The 17,922-nt window shown below is 46.3% G+C and overlaps 1 protein-coding gene across 10 annotated transcripts in view; it reads left to right on the forward strand.

Annotated features, from left to right (window-relative positions):
- TBCK (TBC1 domain containing kinase) overlaps positions 1-17,922 on the forward strand; it is a 2,754,978-nt gene that overhangs the window by 30,572 nt on the left and 2,706,484 nt on the right. For 4 of the 10 annotated variants that reach the window (XM_069630931.1, XM_069630933.1, XM_069630934.1 and 1 more), the window contains one exon: positions 629-1,222. The exons of 5 other annotated variants lie outside the window; for them this stretch is intronic. The gene's annotated coding sequence lies outside the window, so the exon portion shown is untranslated. The remainder of the gene's footprint in view (positions 1-628; positions 1,223-17,922) is intronic. One more of the 10 variants, XM_069630936.1, reaches the window with a different exon arrangement.

Here is a 17,922-nt window from a genome sequence, read left to right on the forward strand (position 1 = left end):
GTGACCAGGTTTGGAAGTTGATTGTGAAAATATCATGAAACAATTTTCTGATGGTACTTGATGATAAAAGGGTTGAGTCCCGAGAGACCTGTCAATGGCTGGCGCGTTGTGCTAAAATTCTTTAGTGGTGCTTGGACATCTTGGATTGGTTACCCAAATCGAAATTCCCAAACAATATTTTTTGATTTTTTTTATTTTTTTTTTTTTTTTTTTTTTTTTTTTTATCTTGGGTGCAATCCTGAAAATGTAATCCACTGGTTGGGGAACTAATTTAGGATGTCAAGGTAGAGCGCTATTCGCAAATACAAATCTGTTTTCTTTCCTATTCATTCAAGGTCTTTATGCGTAGACCTTGCTGAATTGGTCACGCAGCTCGCCACTATTTATAAATTATAGTGGTCACGGCGCACTCTCAAGGGTATGTACCCAAGCACACTTTTATGTGTGCAGCTACACTGAGTTGTGGGTGAGGAGGGAAAGCACCAAGGAGAGCAAGAATAAGCAAAACTCCAAGGGGCGGATAGGATCACGCTTAAGGGGAGTCACCCCAGTGTACAGCTCAGGCAAAATGTTTGTTGTATTGGTAGTCACATTATGAAGTTTCAACTTGCCTTTTTCATACCCGCAGCCAAGAAACGGTATTAAGACACAGGAAACATTTGATGAAATAAAGAAAAACTATAATTGAGGCTTTAAAAAGAAAGGTAGAGGAGAAAAAGCAGCTACTGGTGGAATCTGGAAAAAGAAGATGCAGTGAAAAAAACAAGAGAATTATATTGTAAAAGCTGATGGGTGAAAACTGACTATTCCAAAATGTATTAATGGCTGTTCACAAAAGCTGGAAAACCTTTTTGGCAGGGATGGCTAGTGTTCTTCATTCCTCCTACATTCCTTCCTCAGAACCTGCCTCTTACTTCACCTGGACAATTGATAGACAGCATTAAATCGGCAGATGTCTGTTTAATGTTGCAGTTCCCAGAGATGTAGCTGTGCAACAACTGCAAAATATTGGACTATAAAGTAACCCGTCAATTGTCTGCTACAAATGTTTTGTCGGACAGATCTAATTTGACAAGCTCAACTCTATCACCACGTCTTCTTAACAGTGTGTTCTTGTTACAGTATGACGGTCATGCCTGTTTGGACCATGAAGTGACACCTACACATTACCACACACCTGTGCAATCTTACAGATAACAAGTGCTCCAGATACGATTTTGAGGTGGGAGTATTTTGCTCTCATTTTTAAACTTTGAGAGTAAATGTGATTTTAAGAGTAAAAATGACCTTTCTCCTTCGCAAGAGTAAAATGTATGCGACAACCAGCCGACGTGTGAAAAAACTGTATGGAAATCATTACTATGTGGCAGGTTTCTGCATTGTGACAGAATACACCTTTCATTATTTCTGGCCATATGATCTCTCATGAATATATTTAAATGTTGAAATCACAAAAACCTAGCCAATTACATAGTAAAGCATACATGAATTTGTATTGTGTGTTTTGAGATTCAATAGCGGAATTGTCTTTTGCTGTTTACTGAAAGTCCTAATTTCCTGGAGCTATTACTACCTAATGGTATGCCAATGTTATGATACAACAGTGCAGAGAGGCAAGGACTCCATGCTAAATTCTACATCTAATCTAGTGGTCAAATGGTTATTTATATTGCTCTTTTGGCAAAGCACTGTACATAGAACATATTTATCACAATTACCACCAAACCAAAGTCGGTACTCCTTTATCGACCTCGAAAGGATGAAAGACTGAGTTGGACTTGCCAGGATTCGAACCCGCAACCCACAGATAAAGCAGAGATTGCAGCAACGAGTGCTCAACCGGCTGAGCTATCTTATTGGCTAACATCCTTGAGAGGTTGCTTAACTGAGTATCGACTGAGGTATAATGATCACAGTAGATGTATGACAAACCATTTATGAAGCGCTACATAAAGTTAAATACCTATCTGGATTATCGCAGGGACAGGTTTTGCTGAGTTTCTATTTCAATTACCAATGTAACTTTCATTTGTTTGTATTTTGAACAGCGCTTGCGCTTTCTTGAGAGTTAGGTTTTGGATGTTTTATTTGTAGTCTTGAAGATTTGAGAGGCTAGAACACCTGTGATCAATGTAATGACAATTACTCAACCTTGAGCAAAGACGCTGCTGCCACTGACCGTTTATAGTAATGTACCCCGTTGACTGCAAGGTTGAATGGATGTAAACTGGACTGTGCAATCATTTTACACACTGTTTTTATAATTAGACTGTAAATTAAATTAGAAGTGTAAAAATGATCTGCCTCTGCATGATTATGCACACAGCACGGAACTCTGAAAAATACAATTGTGCAATACTGGTTTGCTTTCACTGGAAAAAAGCATAACTTGTTAAAAAAAAAAAAAAAAAGAAAAGAAAATCTCAATTGCAGCTTAGTTTTCCATCTTATTAATTATGCAATCCTAAAATTCTAGGAAACCATTCACAGTGCTTCTTAAACTGAATGGAAATAAACCATTCCTTTCATCAGTGTGCAGTTTATTGTTTTGAAAGGCTTCAGAGAAATGCATTCTGTTTCAGAGGTGGCTTGCAATTACATCCATGTAGATATCACAAGAAGCCTTCTGGTTTCTGTCAAGTAACCTGACCTTTGCACTGCCCTCTGCTCTAAACGTGTGTAAATGTACCCAGGAAAATAATAAAACGGGCGTATTTACAAGATTTCATGCGTAAAAAGGCCTGGTACTTTGGTTGCTACGTCAGCCACTGCTACTAATATTGTAGCTCACATGCTGCTCTGTGAAACTGAAGATGCAAGTGCTCTTGTGTGTTTAACTATTATAGTTGATCTGGTGAATTTGTAGGTTTGTGCCAACTTGTAAAAGGTACATGCTTTTTGTGCTATTGCATTTCTGTTGGGGGTCAGCTAATGTTTTCTTGGGTGTGGTGAATGGTCGAACTAATTGCTAGCTGCTCATAGTGATATTGGGTGAAGTGATCGGCAGTCTTGTCATGCAGGTAGACCTTTAATGGATTCTGTGTAGGTCACTTAAAGTGTTTATTTTAGTGCAAAGATTTGTAATTGTGGGAGTTTATTGGGTGTGATGCCATTTTAGCTAGAGGTGAAATATGAAAGGAGGGAGTTTAGAGGTTGGTTCGTGACATTGTGGGTTGGATTTGTAGTTTTGTATACTAAATCAGCAAACCTTAGTTAATGACATTTTGAGTGCTCTAGCAAAAATGGCAAGGAACGGCTACAAATTCCATGTTTTCCAGTACACTATTCATAAGTCTAACCCTATAGTAATACCACCCATCTTACACACAAGGAATCAAAACCCTTTTCCTAAATCGTTTGAAAGCAACATCCTCCTGAAGTTGGCTGCAATAATCGTTCACAATTTTAAACCCATCCTAAAGTTGTCACAGGGTCAACCTGGAGTAATCTCCATCCATCCCTTAAATTGTCATGGCGTCATCCTGGAGTAATCCCCACCCATCCCTGAAGTTGTCAGGGGGGGTCATCCTGGAGTAATACAAGATCATCACTGGAAGTAATCAGAACTCCTCTTGGAGTAGTTTCTGTGATAACGCTAGTCATCTCATTTGAATATTTCAGCCCATACACATACTCAAGGATGTTTTTGGATGATCTCCCTGATCTAGCCATCGATGATGCTTGGATGGAGTCACCTGATGACTCAAGAATGATTCCAGGAAGATCAATCATTTTTTTTTTTTAAACCTTTATTTAGTATTGGCATGGCAGTTTGGCAAATATCAAACAGGTTGTTTCAAACATTTGGGAGAAACGTATTCTTATTCACTTCAACATTTAATCATAATAACATTTCACTTAGTACACTGTTCTTATTAATGGTCTCTGTCTAGTCCTCCTCTACATTCTAATTACTTGTCTGTGCGTGTAGATACGTTCTGAGTAGGGCCCAGATGTCTTTTGGCCCGGATTGAGTTTGTATACCCTAGCTGCCGGAGCCATGTTTGGACCGTAGGTGGCCCTTAGACTTCCATTTCAGAAGTGCTTCTTGGCTACCTCTCCCGCCACCGCAAACAGTCTTTGAACTTTTACCAAGGCCTTTCCAATGTCTCCTAATAGGTACTTTTCCAGAGTCGCCGGTATATGGGTGTCCAGCATTTCATTCATCGTCTCCGCCACCTCTTCCCAGAACTGGTGGACCGGTGGGCAGTGCCATTACATATGGATCCTGTCTGCTGCAGTCGTTCCACATTTGGTGCAAGTTACTTGTTTGGATGGATCGAATTTTGCCATCTTTTTTGGCGTGATGTGTAGCTGGTTTAGAATTTTGAATTGCTTAAAATGGAAGTTGGCATTGAGGGAGATGGTCTTGGTGTATATACAGAAGTGTGTCAATTTTTGCTCAGCAATTTCTATATGAAGGTCTTTCTCCCATATGGATCGCATCGTGTTGGCTAAAGGGGTGTGTGCCTGTACCTTCCTGTATATTTCGGAGTTGCCACTCTTGAGCCCTGTGTGTGTTAGGATATCTGCCAGAAACTCATGCACTGGAGGTTCCTCTGGGAACGACGGCCAAATTGTTCTGCATGAAGGTCTTTATTTTTGACTTGGGGTGTAATGCACTGTTTATTTTCATGTTTGTTCAGGCTATGGCCTGTCGAGAGATCACACAACACAAAGCGCTTAACATCCATAACAAGGTGTTATATCAAGTAACATAATATAACAACACTTTTTCACAACTCTGTGTATATGGAAAGTCACATGTTCAAGTTGTGTAACAAAACTGCACTTTACGAATTTGAAAGCCAATGTTTTTATGCAAACCTCACACACCCCCCCTCGTCGATACATGTGAACTATTCCATAAAACAAGATAATCCCTGTAGCGGGTAAACAGTGCAACTATTATTTGCTTATTATGGGATCATAGTTAAACAAAAGTACATATAAATACCTGCGTGTGCTGTCTTTTACTTGTGTACTTATCAAATCACCAGCCCACACTTTAGTCCCAAATTAACTCAAGCATTACTGCTTTTATCTCAGGGACTAAGTTAAATATTAGGGTCTCAGACTTTCTTTTCTAAAGCAACAAAATGGCTCTAAACCCCTAGATGTTGCAACCCATAATCACCCACACCCTTCCTATTGACTCGCATGCAGCCAGCAGCTCCTGAGTGGCCCGTGTGCTAGGCAGTTCGGGGGCTTAAACCATCTCGGGTGCTGACACCGAGGTGACTGCCCAGTGCCTGATTGAAATGCGCTGCCAAGCTTACTGGCCGAGAGATTAGTTTCGAAAGGACTCATTGTTTGACCTATAAACAACTCCTCGGGAAATATGACTTCAACAACCTGAAACGCCCCCCAACCCAGGTAGCAGGCACAAATCAAACCAACGTCCACGATCCTAATGAAGCTAGTCGCGTAAGATTAGACTTCTTTCCTGCTCGCTTTGTGGTCTTCTGGGCACCGCCGGCTCTTATTGGTCGAGCGACCAGCATTTCCTATTGGTTCTAGCTTGCATTGCCGGGGCGGAACTTGGGAGACGTCAACATCATTTTTTATTTGACTGACAATTCTGAGTGTAATTCTTAGCGCACACTTGTGGCGCTTGCAGAAAGGCTAGTGTCTGTCTACGCGCAGAAGTGTTGGATAGGTTTGCCTTCCGTTATTTAAACACACATTTTGGAGCTGCAGAGACTGAGCACTGGGGTTTCGCATGTTTTCTCAGCACAGTGATTCGATTAAAAGCGAGGCGAGTCTTTGAGAGGTGAGAAGTTACCAACCAAGCCGTCTGTGTTGTAATCTTTTGATTTATTTCTATGACCTTCACTGGGAGCATAATGCAGGTACTGCTTTGTGCTTCTTATTATTTCAGCAATCACCCACTAACATAGAGTCACTTATCTGGTGAGCTTGACCTGCTGCAGAGCAATCCGTGCCCATATTTCAAAAGACTGGAGAGCAGCATTTCAGATTGGGGCATGCTTCAGATTGTTCTGCTTTCTGGTCAAGCGTCTCTGGTTTAGTTTGCAACAAGTTTTGCAGCACTAAGCTTCCTGAAAAACACGTCTTGGCAGAAGGCCTCTCTTGGAGAATGCAGAGCTCGGGCCGACCGAGCAGAAAATTAATTGGCAAGCCAGTTGGGTCTTTAGGGAACATGCTTAATAATGCTTGTCACCTGCCCCCTCTCAAATGAAACGTCTCACACCGAGCACATGACGCTGTCAGCCCTCCCAGTTCCAGCACAGGAGTTTCGGAGCCTATTGCACAAATGTTAAGGAAAACGTGCAGTGCTTTTCTTCCACTGACAGTTGTTACAAGTCTCTGGTCTGACCCGAAGTGCTCATGAACCCCCTCCCACCTACAGACTCAGGCTGACGCTGATGTGCTCGGCTCGGGCTCCCCGGCCGCTCTGCTGCGGCCCGGAATGCCCCTTTTAATTATAGTGCACGCGGCGTAGTGCAATGTCACTCCGCCGTGTGCGTGTGCCCTTAAAGGGGTGGTACCACACTCATCCCTTTTCATAACAACAACAATGAACAAAGGATTACTACCTACCAAACATATACACACACTGCACACCAACATTCCCAAAGAACCCCTTTAATGACAGCCACCCTGGTTCCCCTGGATGTTACTACCAGTTCAGGACTCCAGCACATAGTGAAATGGGCAGGTTTCCCACGCCCAGTCCTCTGGGAGTACCTCCTGCCGGCCTACGAGTGGGACTCCTTCACCTGAACTCTCTCGAGCGGTAGAGATTAGCAGAAGGGCCGGGCTCATTGTCTAGAACGGCAGGCTCACACTCGCCCGTTTCTGGAAAGAGACCGCTTGGACATCGCTGAAACATTGCCTCTGCTGGCACCACGCTGGTAGATGTATGAAGAGTGGAGCGGTATTCCCGTAAAAACTTGTACAGGGCCCTCTGCAAATGCTGACCTTGTCCCTGGGCATTGCGGAAGACTTTGTTGAGGGTCTTCATCATCCGCTCTGCCTCGCCATTCGCCCTGGGCCAGAGCGGTGTGACCTTACGGTGATGTATTCCATATTCCTCCATCAAATTAGCAAAACTCTCGCCTTGAAAGGGTGCTCCGTTGTCTGAGCACAGCACCTTGCCACTCATGGACTGCCCAAAGATCTTCTCAGCAGCCACCGCTACATTCTCAAATGCCACTGAATCAACAAACTCCACCTCCGGGTACCGGGACCACTCATCCACGATGACCAAGAAATGAGTGTCCCAGGTCGTAGAGCAAAAGTCTGCGTGGACCACCTCCCATGGCCTGGTGCCCCTAGGCATTGTCTCTATTGCGGGCTCCCTCTGCACTGGTGACGCACCTGGCACCACACACATGCTGCCACAAACTCCTCCACCCGCCTCTCCAGATCTGGAAACCAGACACTTTCTGGCATAGACAGACCTTTTTTTGGCACTGCCCTGGTGCCCCTGGTGGGCCAGCTCGATGATCTGCTGTATCCTCCCTTGTGGGATCAATATCCGGTCCCCTCTGAGCAGCAAACCCGTCTCGGAGAATGTCAGTTCGTTCCTCACCCTCCACAGTTGTTCCAACGTGACTTTGGCTTCATGAGTCCTCAGGGCCAGAGTGTCCAGTACCGCCCTCCACGAACCCTGCTGAACAGCCGTCTTGAAAATGAGGAAATATTCGCCCTCTGCTGAGGCCTGCTCCAACTCTCCCACAGGCACTGAGTTGGGAGTGGCCATTTCCACCACGAGCCGGAAGTGCTCGTCCGCCCCTTCTGCAGACATCACGTGGCCCTTCTGGCTCACTCCTCGGATGTCTGGAGAGATAATCCGCAGCGTTGTTGCTGCCGGGCAAGTACACCAGAGAGACCCATACTCCAACAAAGCCAACATCCATCATTCAATATTTGCTGGTGGCTTGGAGGAAGACCCTGCCAGGATGGGCAGTAGGAGCTTGTGGTCTGTGGCCACCGTCTCCGGTCTCCCCAGCACATGCAGTCTGAAATGTCAACAGCCCCACAGGACCGCCAAGGCCTCTTGCTTAATCTGCGAATACCATTGTTCGGTTTCCGATAAGGGTTTGCTGGCGTATGCAACTGGACGGACTTTCGAGTTTGCATCAACCGGGGTGAGCACTGCACCTAGACCAAACGGGCTGGCGTCCACCACGATCTCTGACTGAAGGGCCGGGTCGAAAAAGGCCATGGTGTCCTTCGCCGTCAGAGCTCCCTTGATGTCCTCAAATGAGGCCTGCTCGAGTGGCCCCCACTGCCAAGTGACATCCTTCTTGGTAAGGGCGTGCAGTGGCTCAGACCGGAACGCATGGTTTGTGATGAACCGGCCACAATGCGTGACCATTCCCAGAAAACTGCACCTTTTGAGACGTTTTCCAGTGGTCGGGCTACCATTATGTCCCTCACCTTTCTTGGGTCTGATGACACACCCCCCTCTTTGAATGCGAATCCAAAGACCTCAATGATAGTTTTTAGGAATTCGCATTTGTCTAGGTGCAATGTTAAGCCCAGCGACTGGAGCCGCTCAAAAGTCTTTGCTAGTTTGTTCATATGTTCAGCCTCGGACGTGGTGAATACCAAAATGTCAGCGCTAATATTGAGCCCACCTTCCAAGTCACCGAGGGCCCCACGGATGATGTTTTTGGAGCACCTCAGCTGCAGACGACACCACAAAGCTCAGTCTCTTGTAGCGGTACAGGCCACGATGGGTGCCGAACATGGTAATGTACCTTGACTCAGGGTGCAGCACCACCTGATGGTACCCGGCCTGTAAGTCCAGCTTCGAAAAGAAAAGGGCTTCCTGCAACTCCGTGATGATGTTGTCAATGGTGGGCATTGTTCCCTCTTGATTGCTTTGTTAGGGAGGCGCATGTCCACACATATTCTGACGGAATCGGGCTGCTTTGGCTTTCTCGCAATGACAATCTGAGCAACCCACTGAGTCGGGCCCTCCACCTTCTCAATGATGTCTAGTTTGACAAGGTTGTCCACCTCCTGGTCGACCAGGTCTCGCAGATGGAACGGTACCCGACAATGTTTTGGGGCAACCGGTTGGATCAACTCATCTATATGCAGTCTCACTGGATCACCAGCCATGCTCTTGATCCCTTCAAAACAGGCGAGGGTACTTCTCCAGCAGCATCTGAATGTCCTCCACATACACTGAGTAGGAAAAGCTGACGATGCACAGCGCTTCTGCCACACAGCTCAGCAGGGTGTTACTGCTAACTGCAGTGACGTAGAAACGTGCTCTAATGGCCGAACCACCATGCCTCACATCAGCCACGAATGCACTGTTCCGCAGGATTGGCTGCACCCCACCAAAAGTGAAATATGCGTGCCTTCGGCGTTTTTAGCCTCGGTCGACACTCCATGGCATCATAGTGCTCGCGCGGCATGACGTTCACCGAAGCCCCTGTGTCCACCAGCACCGGAACCGATGATTCATTCACTTGCACTAGGCACCTTGGTTGTCGCCTAGTCTTGGACCGTAGGACACCCACACTGGATACCAGACATTCTTCTCCTCCACCTCCTCTTCTTCATCATCGCCCTGTGCGGCACCTTCCTCCCCTTGATCCACCTGGGCAACGTTAGACGGGCTCTGCTGGCGGAAGAATCCCGCTCTTACTGGACCCCTCGGGCATAGTCGTAGCGGCCGCATGACTTCCGCACCGCCAGACATTCTGCTGGGTGTGGAAGGTTGTACCCACACTTTGTGCAAGAGGCCACTGACCTGGTGCCTCTGTCACGCTGGTTTCCACCTGGACGCCTGGCCCCTCTGCCACCCAGGCCACGTCCCACCGCACAGATGTCCTCCGCCTTCCCGGGGTGCATCCCTGCTTCTATTCTGGATGCCCTCCCCTCCGACACCTCCTGACACGGTTCCAGGATACGAGGCAGAGAGATGGTGGGTTCCCGCAGTACCTGCCTGCGCAGTTGTCTTGACACACAGCCCTGGATTAGCTGGTTTCGTATCATGGTGTCAGGATTGTCCCAGGCACACGGCACAGCTAGCCGGCCCAACCTTCCATAGAACGTGTCCAAAGTCTCGTCATTCTTCTGGCGAGACAAACGCATGACGAAACGTTGGTAGTCTATGTTGGCCAGTGGGAGGAAATAATCAAGCAGGGCATCCTTCACCACATCATAGGAGTTATTCAGAGGTTGGAGAGGCAGAAAAACCTTGCGCACTGCAGGCCCGGCAGATTATAGAAGAGTTGCCAGCTTGATGTCGTCATTGGTCTCCATGGTGGCCCAAAAGTACATCTCCAGCCTATCAATCCACATCTTCCATCTGGGCCCTAGGCTGGACAGGGCACCCAAGATATCAAACTCTGGCATTGGTAAAGCACCAGGTGGCCTCATCCCAGGCAGTTGTTGTGGCACAAGGGGCTGAGCCATCTGCGCAGGGGGCTGCTGGAGCGCAGCTTGGTCGACAGCACTCGTGCTGGCGAGCGCACAGGCACCCCACTCAACTTGGATGGGGCCGCAACTCCCCACACCCTACTTTGTGCTGTAGATCTTCACTCCCCTTTTATGGCACAGGGCCTCAGCACCCATCACACCACCAGTCTGCTGCAGCACCATTTTGAGCGCCTCCAAAATGTCCAAAAAGAAGAGCTTGAAGGGTCCCGAGCAAAGCACTGCAGTCCACACCGCACAGGATGGGCCGATTACCCAGCCAAAACAAAAGGCCAGTCAGTGGCTCCAGAAATTGAGGTGGGTGGGCCCAGGGAATCGAACAAAGGGACAACAGGCCTCCCCTGGCTCCTCACCTCAAACTCAATGAAATTCTGCAGAAAATAACTTCTCAAGGCACATCACGTGCAATATCAGCTGTTCGCTGATGAATGTTCCAAAAATTGAGCCCGGATGGCGCACAGGTGCTCTAAAATAGAGCCTCGACCATCCCAAGCCCTGCACACAAAATAGACGCCAAACCGCATGGTCTGTCCCCTCTCCGCGGCATTCAGGACGGTGAATATTAATTCAGGAAAAAAAAGAATCACTGCCTTCGCCGCCGTGGCCGGGTGACTGATCCAATCTCCTTAGCCACTGTTACAAGTCTCTGGTGTGAACCGCCTACAGACTCAGGCTGATGTGGTTGGTTCGAGCTCCCCGGTCGCTCTGCTGTGGCAGGGAACGCCCCTTTTATTTATAGGGCACGCGTCGGCATGCAACGTCACTCTGCAGCGTGCGTGTGCCTGTAAAGGGGCCGTACCAAAACAGTCACCCCCCTTCCTACAGTAGGGACACCTTCCTAAAATAACGTAAATAAAGGATGTCAGAAAACAACTGGAATAATGTAATTAAGAGAATACCCTATTGGTGGGAACTGTAAACCTGCTGGTCCTGGTGACAGTTCCAACTTGCTCCCTTATAGTACCTCCTTCCTAACGGGCCTATCCCAAGGCTGGGTTGTTTCAAGTCTGCAGTGCTTCTGAGGTGCGTGCTGTAGAGACACCTTCATTTATGGACTTCTTTTCTCTCTCGCATTAGTGTCTCAATCGGCATGTAAGTGCAAGTGAAAGACAAGCAAGGTTCAGTGTCTCGGGCAAACCTCACTAGGTGTCTATCCCCTCCTCCTTACCGACTCCCATCCCACATCGGGTGTCTCAACCACAGTTCCTGGGGCTTCTCAGTGTCACGGAATAATCATATAGGTGCTTCGGGCACATTTCTTTGTGTATCTCAGGCATAGTATGCTGGTTGTCTCTGGAACAGCCCTATGACCAGATAAAATCACTTTCAGTGACCCTTTCATGTTGAAAATTCCAAATCTCTGCAATAAGTGACAATGTTGAAGTTGCTAACTGTGATGGAATATATGGATTTTAAACTAAGGTTCCCACTACAGTTTACAGCAGCCGATTGGTTAATTTGTGAAAGAAAATGTCAACTAAGTATTATACAGTTTACAATGCTTGCTTTGTGTTTGACAAGCAAGGAAATACATGATGTTTTGGCATGATTGACGCAATGCATAACGACAATGGAACGTCCAGCAATAGGCTAGCTCTAATCAGTCAAGCAAGTCATGTATGAAAGCCGAAGGCTCCAGAAGTGGGTGCAGTGCAGAGAAGGGCCCTTGCTAGGGGACCTTCTGTCCTTAAGGACTACAAAAAATGGAGGCAAAGCAGTTGGGTCCCAAAAGCTTATGCATGACATCTCTTTAAATAACTAGAGAAGCTCCACAATTGTTTCAAACATGGTTACACGATATATCGCCTTTCAGTTGAAGGTGTTCATTCCCCCAAATCCAAATCCCAAACTCAGAATAAATGGACAGTAGGGAATGAGACCTGGAGAAAGATTGCAAGTTGAACAAAGTTTTTATTAGGTAAAAGATGGACACAGAGAACTCTGCTGCCCAGAGAGCACTCTGCCCAATAATACATGAATAGTACATTATAAAGCGAAAATATACATCATGATATAAAGTGTGAAGCTAACAATCGTTCATTGGTGGGCCCCTATGGCCCATTATGTAACAATATATAGACCCAGACTCCGATTGGTTGCTGTGACTGGTGCGGTCTGCGGGCACGTTTGTCAGCTGGGCTCATCTCCACGGGGTGAAGGTCAGGCTGGGTCCACAAGATGTGAATGTGCTAGCTAATCTTGCATGCCAATAATTATTGTGTAGTTTAGGAGTAATGCTGGGCATAACCCCTATACCAGAATGAGGGGACGCTTATAAATCATGGGCAAACATATACACATTTTTAACCCAGGCCTGTGTGGGGGAAGGGGGCAGTGGTCTTTACACATTCTTAACGTGGGTATGTCTCTGGGGTTTTGATCTGTGATTCATTCTCCCTGGTGCCTCATGGTTCAAATGAATGGATTGATGGGTTTTGATCCAAAGGGGAATATATGATCACACAGGCTTAAGTATATGGTTGCCAATTTAGGGTGGTCTGTGGGGAAGGGTCTTTCAAACGATTACATGAAAGGAGAACGGAGGGACAAGAGGAGTGTGCAGGCAGTACTTTCTAAAGGTGGGAGTTGAAGGGGCAGGAGCAGGTTTGTGGAGACGGATGAGTGCACAAATCAAGATTCTCCCCGGTCACACACAGGGCAGTGAGCTCAGAGGAAGGGAAAGAATACTGTATCTGTTTGCAACAATTCGTCCCTGGGCTTCGGTGTGAAAAAGGTCCGGTGCGGCACAGCCCGGGGAGGTTGTGGTGGGCATGACAGAGCTGGATGTGTGCGGCGCTGGACGATGGAATCAAAGGCATTTTAGAGATCATGGTTCGGCCTAGTACAAAGTTTGAGTCTGAGGTGGCACAAAATGGAGTCTGAATGTATCATCCAATGGCTTCCTTCCACTGTCTTCAGAGGAAGGACAAGGGGGACGGACGTCTTCAAGCGATGGTATGACCAATAGACTTATTTCATGCGGAATCTACAGGGGGGGGCAAAAAGACCCTTGCTCCCTTACACAGTCCACTCTGTCTTTGCAAAATATAAATTGCACATCAGTGTTTTAGGTCGGAGCAGGGAGCACACTTGTGAAGGGCTGAGCAGCATTTCAAAGGAATGTAGACACGTTGCTCTACTTGGTCGGATGACCTTGTGGGCACATGCACGGTCCGGCAACCGCAAGGCAATTAGCCAGTTTGAGTTTGTGCATTCTGCAGCTAATGTGCTGTAAAATGGACCGTTTTCTCCACATTTCCAAAGTTTGCGTGATACTACTAACAATTAACGAATGGCAATTCACTATTGTGTGAGTTCCAAGCAGCACTGACATTTTGCTCCTGAAACCCTGAAGTGATAAGTGTGATCCCCTGCCTTGAACATTTGGTGTGAAAATGCAAATTGAAACTGAATGCTGCGCTGAGCACTTTCCCAACAGGAAAAGCTCGACCGAAGGAACAGAGCAATGCGATCTGGGGCTGGCAAGCAGGACACATGGGGGAGAAGGGAGAGTGGGGCAGGGACGAGAGAGAGAGGTAGCAGGGGGTCGATAAGAAGGCAGTGTCAGCGAGGGAGGGGACAAGAGAATCCGAGAGAGAGAGAGAGAGAGAGAGAGAGAGAGAGAGAGGAGAGAAGACATCCGAAGGTCAGGCAAAAAATGGGAAAAATAAAAGAAAGGAAGGAATCGGTGAGGGGAGAGGAGACGGGCAGGTGGATGAGAAAGATGAAATGAGGGCAGGAGGCACTGAGGGGACAGGAGAAAAACAGCCAAAAAGCAAGCAGTGATTCATGGATGCTCCAGCAACTGCCCCGTTTTGCCATTTAGCAGTCTTATAACATGACAATATATTTATCTCTATTACTTTTGTGGCTTGCCTTACAAGTTGTATTTGCTGGAGCCCTTGCGGCCGTCACTTCCCTTGGAGTATACAGAAGTATCATCACCTTGTTGCTTTTTCACACGGGTTCCTCCCCAGCAGGCACTTGTTGAAATAGAAGGATTTATAGCTTATCAGTGGGTATTTCATGTTTCAGCTGTCTGCTGGCTGGCCATCCCATGATAATCAGCAGGTATGTTTGAAGAGGGAAATATTTGTAAATGAGTAGGAAGCTGGTCACAGTGCTCACAGCTCACTTATTTGATGAGGATCTGGGATAAGCAACACCAGGCAGTCCTTTCCTGTGATCTCTTCAAGGCCAAATGTCATGTGATGTCATCATTATGCTAATTACTATTTTTGAAACTTTGAGATTCCTACAGATTTTTGGTCACAGAATGTTGACATGTATGCTAATATCCAGCCTGAGCTCCCTACACTCAGTAGCAGGTGGGAGTAAGACTTCTGTGCCAGAGTAAATGCATGCGCAGGGTTGCCCAATTTAACCAGAGACTGTTCACAAAGCCTAACTGACAGACACATAGCAATGTCTATCCTTAGCTCGTCTTATGCTTAATGCTCTGTTGTCACCCATGCAAGCTTCAGTATGTCAGCACGCGCCTGGGCACAGTTCATTTATTAGTCCTGATATTTCGCCTGTAATCGTTTCTCCCTTCCAGGTCTGCTCGCAGGCTGTGCATGGACAGGATCTCTGGGTTTGACGCATTCTCAGTAGACCCTCCTATGGATGTCTCAAGGTCCAGCTTCCCTTCCTTGGTGACCATCATATCTAAACTCAGTTACTGCTTTCCTCAATATTCCCTGGACCTAACAAAGGCAAATTTCTTGCAAGAACCTGCTGCCTTCAGGAACTTGTGGTGTCCCATGGGACCAGCGGGCCTGGGTTAATGGATGCCCTCCCAGAAACTGCCAGTGTTATTGCTTACAGTTTTCCTCTGCGTCAGCTACCTCCGATCGTCATTTTCATCCTCGTGAACTGGGGTATCTGACCCAGCTCTTTAAGACGAGATAGCAATACTTGGAGATGGAGTGAGGTGCAGAATATACTCAAACATCAATAATCAAACTGACTCAGGAAGTTGGCAAAGTCCAACTGTTTTAATATCAATTATCTAAAACAGGGAGTTACAACGAACATCAACGCGTTCGCTCGATCTTCTCACTCCATGCAACACATAAAAAAGCAGGTTATGTACTAAAAACTCATTGATGTCAATCTGCGTGGCAAACTACAAAAACCTACTTGGGAAGGTATACGTTCCATACTTGTCAGGGAAGGTGATTGGGTCTCTAACATCAGGTGGGGCAATTAAGCCCTCCTCTAGTACAGGTTTCTACAAACGTCATCAAATACACGACGTCCCATTGGTTATACAAACTATAGGGTTCTCTATTACATGTCCCTCTATAATTGGTTGGCACCCTTGTACCCCTCTGTAATATTCCAGATATGCAAGCAGCACGCAAGCTGGCACACAGGTGCTGGTGGGCTGGTCATAATCATAGCTTCCCACCAATTAGCCTGTCATCAATCATCACACTTGCAGTCTGCTAGTCAATTAGGGCTTTCAACTCGGCCTTGGAAATGTTCTCTGTGCTGGAGAATATGAAGCAGTATAGCATATATGTTTTATTATTTATAATGCGCACCAGACCCGAGGGATTCGGGGCGCAGAGGATACAAGAAACTTTTCAGCTTAGGTTACAGAGCTGTGCAGCTATATTGGTCTTGATTTTGATACAACTCGTCCCACTGTCTATTTCCATCTGACCACGTGACTGCAGACCATGTTTTCGAGTCTGCTGCATTTAAAATACTATTAAATGATGAACCTCTGACGTCTTCAATGTTCTCGCCCCTCACCTAAGACAGTGTTCTTTTCACATGTTCTGTAACTGTTGTGTGCACATTCTGGCACACAGTGGCCTTGACTTCCTGGTCTTGGGCCAACCAAGCCTTTCTTTCACCTCCATGGTTAAGTTTTCGATTTCTAACTGTGACGCACTGAAAACCCTTTCTGTCTTCTGGGTTCAGCTCTGCTATGGAATCATCCATAGTCCTTACATTTCCTATGTAAATACGTTGGCGCATCGCAGCATCTATTCACTACATAGCTAGCCTTTGGGAAAACTTTGTCTACTTGGGTTACTGCTTCTGTACAATTGTAAAATTACTTGATAACGTTTTCATTATTTCTGTAGCATGAACATCTTCATCTCGAGCCCAAAATGTTGCTCATCTTTGGCATCTCCTCTTTAGACCTATAGAATGTCTAAGTTCTCTCGCCTCTGCATCTATTCTGGGTGCATCACCTCTGCTCTTCATGACGTCACCAATCTTCTATTTTACTCAGTTTTCACACTTCTGGGATTTCATTCAAATGGCCATCATATTGTCGTGAAAGCATGTCTGGTTTTTTTCAACAGGAATCTTACTTCCAGGATTCTCTTTTGGTATAGATATTCACACTGGCAATGCATGTGTCTCACACTATTTCTTCCAACATATAGGTAGCATGGGGGAGGAGCTTTGGGTACTTGGCTCCACCTCTACACCCCCCCACTCCCTCTGGGCGATTCATCAACCACTCTGTCTTCACATCTAGACATCCTTGTCTGAAGAAATGCTTATTTGGGACCCATAGCTTTGACTCCTTTTAGGCATCCTGCTGACTTCAGATGCTCATCCGTACTCCAGGACATAAACATGCATTGTCCACTTGGACTGCAGTAAATCCATTTCCTCACGTACTTCTTGTGATTCTTTGGGTACAAGAACTTTGTTCCCTCAGGTGCATGGATGCCGGCTTTCACGTAGTCTCCGATTTCTTCATCTGTCAGCTTTTTAGCCTTCGATCCTGATTCAACATCAATCATAATCTTCATTCCCAAAGCTTTCTTAGCAGTCTTCTTGCACTGTGAGATTATTATGCTGATCACACAGAATCCAAGCATTGCCATCACTATCGGGGCTCCAAGGAACTTGATAAGTGATCCAAACCAATTGTCATCAGCAATGTCTTCCACTTTGTCTATCATCTGGACGTGCAACTTTGTCAGCATTTCTATGGCCTCTGTCAAGGTGCCATTCTCGTTGTCCTAAGCAGGTATGAACGTGCATCATGATTCTCCAATTTTTGTACTAACACCATCCATATCTGTGATCATGTCCGGGACATATCTGTTCGGCAGAGTCATCAGTCGTATGGCTCTCAGCTTCTCCTTGGTAGCATTGAACCCCATGATAGTCGTGTTGATCATCTGCAACAACTCCCATCTGGTTATTTGTAACCACTTATTGTTTGCATTTGTCTGGATCCTGGGTATGAAGATTATCGTGAATTTCGATGAAGTCTTACTGAACAATCTGTGCTTATATGGGATAGAATCAAAGGCTTCTATTGATTTGGCTGAGAAATAGTTCTCTCTCTTCATTCGATTCAGGATTTCAGCAGATCTCTTCTTCCTTAGGTGAGCGTCTGCTTTTGGAAACGTGCCAATATTCAGGTCACGTTTAGGAATCGCCAATGCTGGAACATGACAATTCACTATACAACATAGTCCTCACCAAACCTTGGGCAGCTTCATATAAGCT

Source organism: Ambystoma mexicanum, chromosome 6q (genome assembly GCF_040938575.1).
Source record: "Ambystoma mexicanum isolate Mex_15411 chromosome 6q, UKY_AmexF1_1, whole genome shotgun sequence".
NCBI lineage: Eukaryota > Metazoa > Chordata > Amphibia > Caudata > Ambystomatidae > Ambystoma > Ambystoma mexicanum.